This window comes from Narcine bancroftii, chromosome 8 (assembly GCF_036971445.1).
Source record: "Narcine bancroftii isolate sNarBan1 chromosome 8, sNarBan1.hap1, whole genome shotgun sequence".
Lineage (NCBI taxonomy): Eukaryota > Metazoa > Chordata > Chondrichthyes > Torpediniformes > Narcinidae > Narcine > Narcine bancroftii.
In genome coordinates, this window is record NC_091476.1 from 163,551,526 (window position 1) to 163,566,646 (window position 15,121).

Genomic DNA, 15,121 nt, shown 5'->3' on the forward strand with positions numbered 1-15,121 from the left:
AGTTAAATGGTTCAGAGGCTTCACCTTTTACCAATGAGTTGTCCATTCAAGACTCTGATAACAGCAAGAAAGAAACTCTCCTTGAATCTCGAGATTTGCGTTTTAAAGCTCACGTATATCCTGCCTAATAGAAGGAAGGAGAAGAGATTGTGGCCGGGGTGGGATGAGTCATTTAATATATTAGCAACTTTCTCAAGTCAGTGGAAGACATTCCCTCCCTTGTCAGGAAGGCACAATAGTGACTGCACTTTGTGAGAAGACTGAACCGGTCAATACTCCCAGAATCACAGTGCGGCTTTCGCGCAAACAGAGGAACTACTGACATGGTCTTTGCCCTCAGACAGCTCCAAGAAAAGTGCAGAGAACAAAACAAAGGACTCTACATCACCTTTGTTGACCTCACCAAAGCCTTCGACACTGTGAGTAGGAAAGGGCTTTGGAAAATACTAGAGCGCCTCGGATGCCCCCCAAAGTTCCTCAACATGGTTATCCAACTGCACGAAAACCAACAAGGTCGGGTCAGATACAACAATGAGCTCTCTGAACCCTTCTCCATAAGCAATGGCGTGAAGCAAGGCTGCATTCTTGCACCAACCCTCTTTTCAATCTTCTTCAGCATGATGCTGAAACAAACCATGAAAGACCTCAACAATGAAGACGCTGTTTACATCCGGTACCGCACGGATGGCAGTCTCTTCAATCTGAGGCGCCTGCAAGCTCACACCAAGACACAAGAGCAACTCATCCGTGAACTACTCTTTGCAGACGATGCCGCTTTAGTTGCCCATTCAGAGCCAGCGCTTGACGTCCTGTTTTGCGGAAACTGCCAAAATGTGTGGCCTGGAAGTCAGCCGGAAGAAAACTGAGGTCCTCCATCAGCCAGCTCCCCACCATGTCTTGGTAGCCACCCACATCTCCATCGGGCACACAAAACTCAAAACGGTCAACCAGTTTACCTATCTCGGCTGCACCATTTCATCGGATGCAAGGATCGACAACGAGATAGACAACAGACTCGCCAAGGCAAATAGCACCTTTTGAAGACTACACAAAAGAGTCTGGAAAAACAACCAACTGAAAAACCTCACAAAGATTAGCGTATACAGAGCTGTTGTCATACCCACACTCCTGTTCGGATCCGAATCATGGGTCCTCTACCGGCATCAGCTACGGCTCCTAGAACGCTTCCACCAGCGTTGTCTCCACTCCATCCTCAACATTCATTGGAGCGACTTCATCACCAACATCGAAGTACTCGAGAGGCATAGGCCAACAGCATTGAATCCACGCTGCTGAAGATCCAACTGCGCTGGGTAGGTCATGTCTCCAGAATGGAGGACCGTCGCCTTCCCAAGATCGTGTTATATGGCGAGCTCTCCACTGGCCACTGAGACAGAGGTGCACCAAAGAAAAGGTACAAGGACTGCCTAAAGAAATCTCTTGGTGCCTGCCACATTGTCCACCGCCAGAGAGCTGATATCGCCTCAAACGGTGCATCTGGGCTTCTCACAGTTCAGCGGGCAGCAACCTCCTTTGAAGAAGACTGCAGAGTCCTCCTCACTGACAAAAGACAAAGGAGGAAAAACCCAACACCCAACCCCAACCAACCAATTTTCCCTTGCAACCGCTGCAACCGTGTCTGCCTGTCCCGCATCGGACTTGTCAGTCACAAACGAGCCTGAAGCTGACGTGGATATTACCCCTCCATAAATCTTCGTCCGTGAAGCCAAGCCATAGAAAAGAACAGGAGCTCTATCGAAAGTGTCCTGACTGGTTGCATCATAGTGGGGGGTATGGTTGCTGTGGAGAAATGGATCAGAGGTCAATCCACAGGACCATAATTGTGGCAGAAAGGATCAATGGAATCTCTCTCTACCCCCTCACCCCACCACCATCTATCAGGATCGATGTCTGAAGAGGGAGTGCAATTGCAGACCCCTTCCACCCTGCACACACATCTTTCAGCTGCTCCCATGGGGAAAGAGATACAGGAGGACCAGAACTGGAACCACCAGGCTGAGGAACAGCCTCTTCTCATGGGCATGTGAATGCTGAACAACCGAAGAAACTACTCACACTGACCATTCAAGACTCTCATATTCATGAAACAATGTTTATTTGCTTGTTTATTGTACTTATGAATACTTGTCCAGCGTATGTATTGCTAGTCTGTATGTGTGTTGTGTCTGGATGGGTGCCTGCGTGTTTTTCACCAAGGACCAGAGAATGTTGTTTTTTCGCGTTGTACTTATGCAATCAAATGACAATAAACTTCACTTGAAACAGACAGTTGATGGCAGGAAGGTTAATTGACACAACGTCCTGAGCTCCATTCATAGCTCGGTGTAGTTTCTTGTGGACTCGGAGAGAGCAGTTCTGGTACCAAGCTGTGATGCAACAGGATTCGATACTTTCTGTGGGGCACCAGTAAAAAATGGGAAGAGCCAATGGCGACATGCCAAATTTCCTCGAGCTTCTGAAGAAATAGTCATTGTGCTTTCTTGGCCAGGCTCAAGCTTATTTAAATTGGAATATCTATGAAGTACATTGGAGGGAAGCTTGTAAAGATGAGTTAGCCTAAACTGATTTTGTTTTTTCCCTCTCTTCTTCTTGCACATGAGTTAATGGTCAGAAAGGTTTTTCAGTGCATGGCAGAAGTTATCATGAGAAGATGGAAAGTTGCGTCATTTTGTGGATGAGGGATTGCCATTACAGTATTTCCATTATTTTCAGCCATATAACCATATAACCACTTACAGCACAGAACAGGCCAGTTCGGCCCTACTAGTCCATGCCATAGCAAATCCCCACCCTCCTAGTCCACTGACCAGCACCCGGTCCATACCCCTCTAGTCCCCTCCTATCCATGTAACAATCCAGTCTTTCCTTAAATGTAACCAATGATCCCGCCTCGACCACGTCTGCCCGAAGCTCATTCCACATCCCCACCACCCTCTGCGTCAAGAAATTTCCCCTCATGTTCCCCTTATAATTTTCCCCCTTCAATCTTAAACCATGTCCTCTAGTTTGAATCTCCCCCTTTCTTAATTGTCGATGATGCAGTTGTAAGGAACTTTTCAAATTAGACACATTGGGAGCTTTTTGGTTCTGCATCAATGGGTGTTACAAAAGCAGAGGCAACTACAGAAATGCCCAGGTGTGATACCTGGTGATACTCCAACTGGTCACAGGTAGTGAAATGTTGCAAAAGTATGAATCCCAGTCAATGAAACTCTGCACATTATATTAGTGTTATCTTCTTGTACCTTCCTCAGCATCTCCGAACGCGTTCACGCTCCCAGGGATGAATCTCATTTTTGCTTTCACCTGCAATGATTTTTGCTGGGTCAATGTCCTATCATGGGGAAGTTCTTGGGCTCATCCATCACCTCTCATTCAACTTTCAGCAGCCAGACAGGGCAGAGGCAGCCACTGGGGCTGAATGCTATCCTTTCACACAGAAGAGTGAGAGAAGAACAGCAGGTTTGAATGTCTCCATCACTGAGCACATTCAGAGATGGAGACAGATTGAATCCGGGAGGTTCCTAGTTGCTGCATTTGCGCCTTGGGTCAAAGTGCTAGCAATCAGAGCAGATCATCACCAGTCATAAACTTGGGAATTAGACCAGTGACTTTTTTTTAATGTTTCAGTTCTCTCAAGGTCAGCTATATTGCAGGGATCTCCCCAAAAAACTGCCACCCTCCAGCATTACATTCTTTGATACACAACTCCCCATCTACAAGTATGTTGTATACAGATCAATCTTGGGGCACAGTGGCTGCAGTGGGTTCCACCTAGAACCATAGAACACTGCACCATAGAAAACAGGTCATTCAGCCCTTCTAGTCTGTGCCAAAACATCATTCTGCTAGTCCCACTGACCTGCGCCCATTCCATTCATGTATCTATCCAATTTATTCTTAAAACTTAAGAGTGAGCCTGCATTTACCATGTCAGACGGCAGCTTGTTCCACGCTCCCACCATTCTCTGTGAGGAAGTTCCCCTAAATGTTTCCTCTTTCACCCTAAAACCATATTTATCTCTCCTAATCTAAGTGGAAAGAGCCTATGCTTTGTCTATGCCTTTCTTAATTTTCTATAATATCAAATATCCTCTCTCCAAAGAATAAAGTCCTAACCTGTTTAATCTTTCCCTGTAACTCAACTCCTGAAGACCCACCAACATCCTAGTAACTCTTATAAAATAAAACCCATCAAAGCTTCAACAGCACCTCCTAATCCAGCAGGGATTGTAAGGATGACATAAACATAAACTTCTCTGGTTTCTGCTAGCCTTCTCCCTCTCTTCCCCAGCCCTCTGTCTTAATTCCTTCAGCTCTACACCCCCTCAGCTCTCCATTCACAAAGCCATCCCCCCTCCCCCTGTTTGCTACTGTGCTCTCCCTCCCTTATCAACCTATCACCTCCTGCCTGTGTGCCAGTGCTTCCCAACACCCCTCCCGCCCCTCCGCCCCCCACAATTTTGTTTCGGTGCCTGGCTACATTTTGCTCATGCCTTGATGAAGGGCTCTATCTTGCCTGAAATGTTGGTTATGTATCGTTACCTTTGCTATATAAATTACGCTGTTTGACCTGTTGAGTTTCTCCAGTCTCATGTGTTTTTAGGGTTTATAAATGGAAGTTCTTGCCACAAGATTTCAATTTTAACATTTCTATCTGATAGTGTTTCAGAGTACCTTCAGAAGAACTGCAGGGGCTCCGAAAGTTGCCTCACTACCACCTTTTTAAGTACAATTAAGAATGGGCTGTAAATACTGTTCTTGACAGAGAAACTGTAGAGCTCGTTGAAAGAACCAAAGACTTGTTGATCCAAACCAAGGCTTTGGTTCTTTTGATGAGCTCTACAATTTTATTAGCAAAAGACAGGAGCTCTTCACAGGTGGCCGACCAGTCCGGAATGATCCGACCTGGCTCGGGACACAACCCTTTAAGGCCCAGACAGTAGGCGTGGCTTAGCTCTCAGCCAATCGCTGTAAGCACAGTCTTGATACAGTAACAATATACATTGGTGATAGATCTGTACTATCACAAAAACACAGCTGTTCAAAGAGCTGACAGGCACCCAGTAGGTACCTCTTGCCTTTTGAACCTGGCAGAAATTATGGATGTCACTGGACACCATGCGTGCACTAGTGGTGCTGTGTTCATGGTTGAAGCAGAGCTCTGTTGGAAAGATTCCAGATGTGCTTAGCAGCCTGCCTGGGTTGTGTGTGTTTAGGCAGGTGATGGCACTCTTGCATGTAAATGCACACTTACTCAGAGTGGATACTATTTCCAGAAAGGTGAGCCAAAGTATTAAAAAAAAAGGGAAGATATCCATCAGATTTTCAAAACGATTACCATTGACAAAATGACTTTGAAGATTGTAATCAAAATGCCAAGCTTTGCACATTCAGCAATACTTGTTCAAGTAGAAACTTACTTTTATTATGTAGGAATGTTCGTTTAAGGCAATTGTCCATAAGGATGAAAGGAGGGGCTGGGTTGTTGAATTTGGAGCAAAAAAGGGCTTACATTTTTTAACTGTTCTATAGCCACAAAGTTCTACAAATAGTCCATAAGAAATGGATGGAATTTAACAGTAAAGCAACTTCTGATGAAGTCTTTGTCGCGGCATGGAAATCTGGGACCGACCTGCTGCAGAACCTAAAATCTTTCCTTTACAAAGGACAAGGAGTGAAGAATAAGATCCCTTGAATATTCTCCTGCACCTTCTAATGCTTATTTACAATGAGCTGTTGCCAGAATTATGGAATCGATTCTTCCAACTGCTCATGCACTGAAACGCAGTGGAAAGTTGTTTTAGGCTGAACAACTTTGGTGGGAAATTCCACAAAGTCTTGATTTCTAAGGTGTGGGCTAAATCGACTTTTAGTACATGGACTGGCCATGTTTTGTTTGAAACAAGGATAAAATGTGAATTCATGTAGGCCAGAGTTCATTAATTGTCTAGAAATTCTCTTGCACCATCTAATGATAGATTTTTTTTTAACCATATTCATTACAGGATGTTCATTTACACTGAAATTCTTACTTGCTGCAGCTGAACAGATACTTTATATTAAAAAAAATAATAAAGACAACGACAATTATACGTTGGTGGTGTACTGTGGATAGCAATCTGGCTGGTTGTATCACTGTCTGGTACGGAGGTGCCAACACTTTGGACAAGAAGAAACTCCAGAGTGTTGTTAACTCGTCCTGCAACATCACAGACACCAGTCTTTACTCCATCGAGGACATTTACAAGAGGGGGTGTCTTAAGAGAGTAGCCTTTATCCTCAAGGATACCAGGCTGCTCGTTTCACACTGCTTCCACTGGGGGGAAAAGGATGAGAACCCTGAAGACAAGCACTCAGTGGCACAAGGACAGCTTCTTCCCCCACTGACATCTGATTCCTGAATGAACAATGAACCATAGACACTACCTGTCTTTTTCTTTTTCTTGCACTGTTTTTATCTATTTTGTAAAGTGGTTTATATAAATGTTTGCCCTGTGATGCTGCAAAACAACAAATGTTATGATATGTTCTTGACACTAAATTCTGATTTTGGAGTAAAACATGAAAGTCTGCAGACACCGTGATTGAAGTAAGAACACATTGCTGGAGAAACTCAACAGGTCAAACAGTGCTAAGATACATAAACAATGTTTTAGGCCTGAACCTTTCAGCAAGGTATGTGAATTGTATACTTGATTGGATTAAAGAGACAATAAATGCAAAATAATTATAGATGGATATATTCACCAATATCCGAGTGCGAAAGAAAAGTGACTTAGCAATAGTACCAGCTATTTTGTGGTTCGAAGCAGTCCCTGATTAGTGTGATAAGAGGAGGTACAAGAGCCTGATAGCTGTTGTCAAGTGTTTTGAACCTAGAGGTGCTGGTAGCAGTGAGAAGAGGTAGTAACCAGAGGGATGATGTTGGCTGTCTTATTGAGGCATTGCCTCACATGGATGTCTTCAGGGCATGGGAGATTGGAGCCTGTGATGGGCATAGCTGTGTTTGCTATCTTCTGTATTCTTGGGCATTCGAATGCGCAAGCTGACTGCAAAGCAACCAGTCCATTTACTTTTCACAGTGCATCTGTAGAAGTTTGATAGAGTATTAGGCGGCATGCCAAATCCCTCCACACTTCTTAGAATAGCCATTCTCAACCTTTTTTGGGCTATGGCCTCCAGAGGACTCTGTTCAAAGTTTATAGACCTCCTTCCCTGTGAAACAGTTGTTTAGTTGGTTTCTTCCGTACTTCTACCAACTACAGAAAACACAAAAAATATTTTATGTCAGTCCATGACCTTCCCCACCACTTAAATGCGCTGTGGCTCCCAGGGGGGCCATAAGGCCCTCATTGAGTATGGCTGCCTCAGAAGATAGAAATGGTCACCTTGTTGACCTGACTTTGGGAGAGATCTTCTGAAATGTGGCCACCCAGGATCTTGAAGGTTCTAACCCTCCCCACCTCCATCTCATCACTGAGGACAGAGGCATGACCCCTCTGCCTTTCCTTCCAAAAATCAACAATAAGGTCCCTGGCCAAGGTGACATTGAGAGAAAGATTGTCTTTCTGGCATCACTCAGCAAGGTCCTCTATCTACATCCTGTATATAGACTCATCATTTCTAGTTAATTCAATCAACAATGGGTGGTGTAGATAGTAAATTTGCAGGTCAAGTGGGAACTGGAGCTAGAGAGTGAGTTCTCCTTCGCCAAAGCTGAGGATGTAGGTTTAAGGTATGTAGGAGTGGTGGCTGGTCTAAAATTTGATGATGAACAGATGGGAACATATGTCTGTGACATAGCAGATGACCATTTGGGACAAGTGGTCCATGCTGGCTCTCGGAGCAACTCCCATACTTATTTCCCTCTCACATGTTCATCAATTATCCCTGATTTTTCAATCACTCGCCTACACCAGGATTGTCTAATCCCTCTGGACTGTGGAAGGATGCCAGAACATTGAAGGGTGATGTACAGGCTCCATATGCACAGCACTGAAGATCATGACCACATCCAAGTGGATGGATCTGAGGGGCGGTAGTGCTATGCAATGCTCAACTGTTGATGTGACCAAGTTTGAGGTGGATGCATTGGGACTGACTGATTTGGGGAGTGTTAAGCAGGGAGGGAGAGAGGATAGCAGCTTGGGCGTGATTGGAATTGTGGGTTTTGGCAGAATGCCCAGGGAGCCACAAAACAGTGTATTGGGTTGGGGTCCTGCCCTCATATCTCCCCCCCTCCCAACAACACTACTATAAGGTGAAAAGCCCACATAGGCTGGGGGCTGCTGGTGACTGAGGTCAAAGGACTCACACCAGGCTACAGACTGCTAGAAGGGCTGAAGGGTACCAGGTATTAGAACTGATATGTGAGAGGGCGCTGGAGACTTCCTTATTGTGTCAGAGGTGTGTATCTGGAGCACGTGTTGTTAATGGTTTGGACTGAAGGCTGTGTGATTGCAGAAGCTGGGAAGTGATGGAGGCAAAGCCATGGATATTCAGTAATTCTGGGAAAGCTCTCTTTTGCTTGTCTTTCTTTGGCTGTAAAGGATGCTGGGCAACTTCTTCTGATAGCGAATATTCACTGTAGACTAAAGTAAATTTTATGTAATATCATATTTTCTGTTTTATTACACAATAAAATAATCTTGAATAAAAAAATAAGATCTTGAATCTAAACTACTGTATTACTAAACTAATCTGTACTATTGTGTTACTACAAAAGTTGCTTTTAATTATCTTTAAACGTGAAAATAGAATCAAACTTTAACTTATCTCTATTGACTTACTTAACCAACTTAACCCCCTTCTAATTCTAAGTGTACATGCATGTAATTTGTGTGTGTAAGTTCCGAAAAGTTCTTTAGTTCACAGTCCAGTCTCACTTCTCATTCCTCCAAGTTCACTGGTTGCAGGCAATTCTTATACTGTGCACAGAATTTAACATTTATAAAGGTCACCAGGCTTTGATGCTTGAAAAGTAAATGGTTACCACTCAGGAAGGTTATGTTGATTTTCAGAGAGAGATTTGTTGAACATTTATTTCCATCAGCTACTTCAGTATCTTGCCAAAGAAACTTGCCCTGTCAGGGTTCTCCAGTTGATAACCTCTTTCTTTCAGGTCACCACAGAGTTCCTTCTTATTTCTCATTAGACAGCCAGTCCTCTCCTCTTGCATGAACTGCAAGGGCTTTGACCAGGCCATCCCAGCTGCTATCTGCTAGCTGGGATCTCTGTGTCTCCCTCTCTCTCTCTCTTTCTGAGAGAAAGCCTCTTTGACTATCTCTGCTTGAAAAACCACATGATCCTCTTAAAACAGCAAGTTCTCCTTCAGACTCTCTGCGGCTCCGACAAGATCTTTCATCTGTTCCCTTTTGTAAACAACAATCCATTAGTGAAGTCTCTTGAGCACTCTTCAAAGTTCTTGCTAAACATATTGGGGCCTCAGAGCCTTTGCATGGGGCAGAGCTCCAGTATTTTAAATAAGATCTGTTTTAAAGTGTTTGTATGTAACCTACTCTAATAAACCTTTCCCAATTTATCTCCCAAAAACATATCTATATACTCTATATGCTCTGTCACAATTGACACTCCCTTTTTTTGCACTACTGGCAGTTGTCATTATTTTTTTCTCTGTCCCTTTATTATCTCTATGGCATCTTGGGTAGCACAGTTAGTGTAGTGGTTAGTGCGATGCTGTTACAGCACTAACAACTGAGATTCGAATCAGGTGCTGTCTGTAAGGAGTTTGTACGTTCTCCCGATGTCTGCTTGTGTTTCCTCAGGGTGCTCCAACCCTCTTAAACACGTATGGGGTTAAAAGGTTAATTGGTGTATTTGGGCAGTGCGGGCTTCTGGGTCAAGAGGGCATGTTACCATGCTGTATCTCTAAATTTTAAAAAATTAAAATTTGTTTTGAGTGTGTTTTCCATGTCTGGAAATTGTAGCAAGTGAATATTTAATGTGTCTGTAGATCATACTCGTGTGTATGATAAATGTATTCATTTGTAAAAACTGTAAGAGCATTTTCTTGTGTGCTCAGGTTTTGTTTACATTTTTTTATTTTTCACACTATGAACCATACTGACCAAAATACACACAAACATTTCCCTCTTGAATATACACAGTGTCATTTTCTCCCCTTTTCCCCCCTCCCTTCCCTCCCTCCTTCACCCCCACTCCCCACCCACTCAACGTTCAACATATATGATACATTAAACCCATTAAACAATGAAAAACAAGAAATTTGTGTCTTCTACTTTTACATACTGAGTCAGTTCATTTTGTCTTCTTCTCCTTCTGTCATTTTAGGCGGTGGAAATCCGCGTTAGGACTTTTCTGTTGTGTTCCATTTACGGTTCCCAAATTTGTTCGAAAACTGTGATGTTATTTCTTAAATTATATGTTATTTTTTCCAATGGAATACATTTATTAATTTCTCTGTACCATTGCTGTATTCTCAGGCTATCTTCTAATTTCCAGGTTGACATAATACATTTTTTTGCTACAGCTAAGGCTATCATAATAAATCTTTTTTGTGCTCCATCCAGCTCGAGTCCAAGTTCTTTACTTCTTATATTACTCAAAATCCAATGTGGCCATCCTGTAAGGAGGCAAGTACAGTAATCAGCCAGACTGCTTCCTCCACACCGCTCTCTTGTAATCCCCATTCCCTCTTGGAATGCTCATTTTTTTTCAGTTGCAGACTGATTAAATAAAGTGTGTCTGCCCTTTTCAGAAATTCACTCCGAGACTAAGTCAGTGGTTTTCAAACTGCCCCCTAAACTCACATTCCACCTTAAGCAATCCCCATGCCACAAGTGCACTGATTAGTAAGGGATTGCTTAAGATGATATGTGAGTGGGAAGGGAAAGTTGAGAATCGCTGCTCTAGACCCAATTGTTACTGAAATCTTTAGCTTGAGAAAAATTGTCATTGGTCCATTTCCTTTGGAGTGATGAAGGTGCGCACATAACAAGTCAATTAGATCTTTAAAAATTTTCTTTCGACTCATGTGCCACCTTAAGCAATCCCTTACTAATCACAGAGCACTTATGGCATAGGGATTGCTTAAGGTGAAATGTGAGTTTAAGGGGGCATTTTGAAAACCACTGGACTAAGTGGTAGACAGTGTAATGCTTAAGTGCACCAATAGATGTCAACATTGTATCTCTTTCAATCCAATCAAGTATCAAAAAGCTGCAATTCTTTTAGCAAACCTCTAATAGACTTCCATTAGTTTGAAATTTGAATAATAATTCTGAGTTTTAGTATCACCAGCTCATATCCCACTCAGTTTAAATTCTTCACTACGCCCCTTTTGGTGAAGTGCAAAATAGAACTGCAAAAATTATTCTCATTTAGATTTGCAGCATTTCATTTGTTTTCATGATCAGACCGCAGCTATTTCTTTGAGAATTTCTTGTTTGATTGCTGGAGTTTGATTGGACTTTTGGAGTTCTGATCTCTGAAACTCCATAATTCTATACTGCAGCTTACTATGTACAATATGCAAGGTGCCCAGGAGGAACTGCTCGCAAAACAAACTTTATCACTGCATCTTGGAACATGTGACAATGAGCGTGAACTTATGGCTTCCATACACCTAAATAAAAACTGAAATGCTGAGGATATCAGCAAGTATCCATGGAGAGAGAAACAGACTTATCACTTTGCGTCAATGATCCTTTGTCAAAATTAAGAATTCTGTTTCTCTTTCCACAGAGGCTGCCTGGGCCTGTTAAGTTTTTTTTCCAGTATTTTCAATTTTTATTTCTATTTCCAGCATATGGATTTTTCCATTCTCTTGTCCATGTAAGGCAGCAAATCATAATGGGGGCCACAACACATTGAAGGGGGCCATGGACTGAAATCATGATTTTTTTGTTTGTTCTTTATGTCGCTGGTAGGAGAGAAGTGCAGAAGAAACTGTGATTGCTTCACAGAGTCCTAAGGTGACCATAGCCAGAAAGTGGTTGAGAATGGCTGATGCTAGGCATTTGGAATATACTTAAATGACATTCTACTTTAATGCATCACTACTTGTGCATATCAATGCATTTATCTGATATTTATGTTGTGTATTTTTTTACATTTTAAATTTAGACATGCAGCATGGTAACAGGCCATTTCAGCCCACAGGTCCATGCAACCCAATTTACACCCAATTAACCTACACCCGAGGAACCTGGAGGCCCTGGGGAAAACCCACGCAGACACGGGGAGAACATAGAAACTCCCTAAATATTCGAAACATGGCTCCAATCGCTGGTGCTGTAAAGGCGTAGCATTAACCACTACACTAACCATGCTGTCACTGTGGAGCACAAGGGTTCTCTGACCAGGTGGCATTTTGCTGTATGATTTTACTGGCCTGAAAATGGATATTAAGGAGCAAGTTTTAATTTGGAGACGCCTAGGTTTGGATCAGAAGGAGTATAGCATTTTTGTTTCTAATCATGTTTCTGAATAAGAATTGATCTTGATGTGACATTCTAACTTTACTGTGACCACGATGAGATATTTTTAAAAAACGCAACAGAGAAGCAAATAATCAGTCAGAATGCCCATTTCAAATCACCCTCTAGTAATTCTGATGTGAAGACTTAGCCCAAGGCAGTTTGGCAAATACTGTAAAAGAATGGGCATCAATTGCGATGATTAGCTAGATCAGCACATTGAAGAAGACCGCAGAGCCCACCTCACTGACAAAAGGCAAAGGAGGAAAAACCCAACACCCAACCCCAACCCACCAATTTTCCCCTGCAACCGCGTCTGCCTGTCCCGCATCGGACTGGTCAGCCACAAACGAGCCTGCAGCTGATGTGGACTTTTTACCCCCTCCATAAATCTTCGTCCGCGAAGCCAAGCCAAAGAAGACATTCACTGACTACCCTGCGAGTTATCTGTGGGGACCTGGCCCATGTTTAACTGTAACTCAACATTATGAAAATTAATGCAAATTGTCCAATTGTTCCTTCAAACTAATGTACTGAATTCCTGTGAGAATTAGATGCTTAAAATGTTGATCTGATCATTATCAAGTTGCTGTCTGTGGGAGATCTATTGCATCGGCTCCTGTGTTCCCACATCACCACAGAGAGTACCCCTCAGAAAATTGCCTTGACTGTTCAGCAATAAACGATGATTTAGAATATCTTTCTTCTTCCACCAAAGTGCAATGTGAGCTTGAAGCGAATGATCAGAGTTGTTACTTTTGTGTTCAGCAATGAGTTCATGTTCTCCCTCTGCCATTAGACAACCTACAAACAACTTTCATGGCCAAAAAAACACCCCTGATAAAGCTGTTGAAAACAGGCACAGGGGCGGGGGGGAGGGGGGGGTGGAGGGGAATGAGGCAATATCTCCAGCAAATGGAATTAGAGAAGTACTGGCAATAAAAAAAATTTTAAAAAAGCTAATTGACCCAGCATCACTAGATGTTAAAGTCAGGTTTACTACAAATATGTTGAGTTTTGTGGATGCTTTGATTTGTTCCCTAGGTTCATTCTTGCCATGATTTTTCTGTGTCTCCACTAAATTAGAGATAACAGTCAACCAATCATGATTTGGAGCAATTTTATTAACCATTAGAGGAATTTTATTGTTTCAACAACATTGTAATCACTGAATGTGAAACTCATCTCAGTACACTATAATCTTTCTTTCTTTTCTTTCTTTGGCTTGGCTTCGCGGACGAAGATTTATGGAGGGGTAATGTCCACGTCTGCTGCAGGCTCGTTGGTGACTGACAATTCCGATGCGGGACAGGCAGGCACGGTTGCAGCGGTTGCAGGGGAAAATTGGTTGGTTGGGGTTGGGTGTTGGGTTTTTCCTCCTTTGTCTTTTGTCAGTGAGGTGGGCTCTGCGGTCTTCTTCAAAGGAGGTTGCTGCCCGCCGAACTGTGAGGCGCCAAGATGCACGGTTGGAGGAGATATCAGCCCACTGGCGGTGGTCAATGTGACAGGCACCAAGAGATTTCTTTAAGATTTCTTTGTACCTCTTCTTTGGTGCACCTCTGTCTCGGTGGCCAGTGGAGAGCTCGCCATAGAACACGATCTTGGGAAGGCGATGGTCTACAATAATCTACAATGACTAATTAAACGTCCTCCATCTCATTGGTTGCACTGTACTTCGAGGCATTCCACTGATATGATAAGCAACAATGTAAAAAAAAATTGATGTCAAATTGGATTCATATTATAAAATTAAATAATGCACAAGTTCACTTTCAAATAAACTTTCTATCAGTTGAAGCAGTGGCATCACTAGGGTTGATGTGGTAACTGATGGTGCCACATCCCCCCCCCCCCCCCCCACCACCAACCAAATTAGCAATAACTGTATTTGAAAAAAAATATAGTAACAATATAGTTGTAAATTGCTTAAATGTAATATTTCTTAGATTCTGTGAATACTAACAATAGTATTCTGAATAGTTACTGAACGAGAGCCTTTTTTGACTTTTCTCCTTCTTTTCCTATGCTGGTGGACACTTCTGCTGTTTTTTCCTTGTCAGGGGAAACAGTGATCTTCTGTGACCTTTGTAATGTTCATTTTGGATTGATCCATATCTGGGTAAAATAAGCAAGAGCATTCTTACATTTGGATCGTTACCATTTTAATGGTCATTTTGTATAACCCTTGCCTGGGTTTATGAATGCATCATGGAAGTCACAAATTTTGTTTCCCCCTACAAGGAAGAGGGAAGTTGTGACCATCATTCATATGAAAGAACTTTTCTCTGGAAGCACTCGACATACCACCTTAAGTAATCTCTATACCATAGGTGCTCTGTGATTAGTAAGGGACTACTTCTGTGAGTGGAAAGAAAAGTTTGAAAAGCACTGATCTAAGCATATCTTTATTTTACAATGGGACAATTATAGTCCTTTTTTTGCAGGTATAAATTTATATGATTTGATGAAGAAAAGATGACAGAAGTTTCCTATGGGAACTGAGTCATTAATTCCCTCCACCCCTTGTGGAAGCCTGACATCACCAGACGTAGAAGGGGCATTGTGATGATGTCATCTTCCCTCGCCTCCTGAATCTCAAAATGAATTGGACTGATGATGTTGCACAATTTATCGGGGCA

At 42.6% G+C, this 15,121-nt stretch overlaps 1 protein-coding gene and 1 long non-coding RNA gene across 4 annotated transcripts in view; one reads left to right on the forward strand and one right to left on the reverse strand.

Annotated features, from left to right (window-relative positions):
* The window catches only part of fhl3a (four and a half LIM domains 3a), a 225,585-nt gene that overhangs the window by 4,072 nt on the left and 206,392 nt on the right, over window positions 1–15,121 (forward strand). The window lies entirely within an intron of this gene.
* LOC138741539 (uncharacterized) overlaps window positions 13,592–15,121 on the reverse strand; it is a 75,299-nt gene continuing 73,769 nt past the window's right edge. For all 3 annotated transcript variants that reach the window (XR_011343563.1, XR_011343562.1, XR_011343564.1), the window contains one exon: window positions 13,592–14,170. This is a non-coding gene — a long non-coding RNA (uncharacterized lncRNA). The remainder of the gene's footprint in view (window positions 14,171–15,121) is intronic.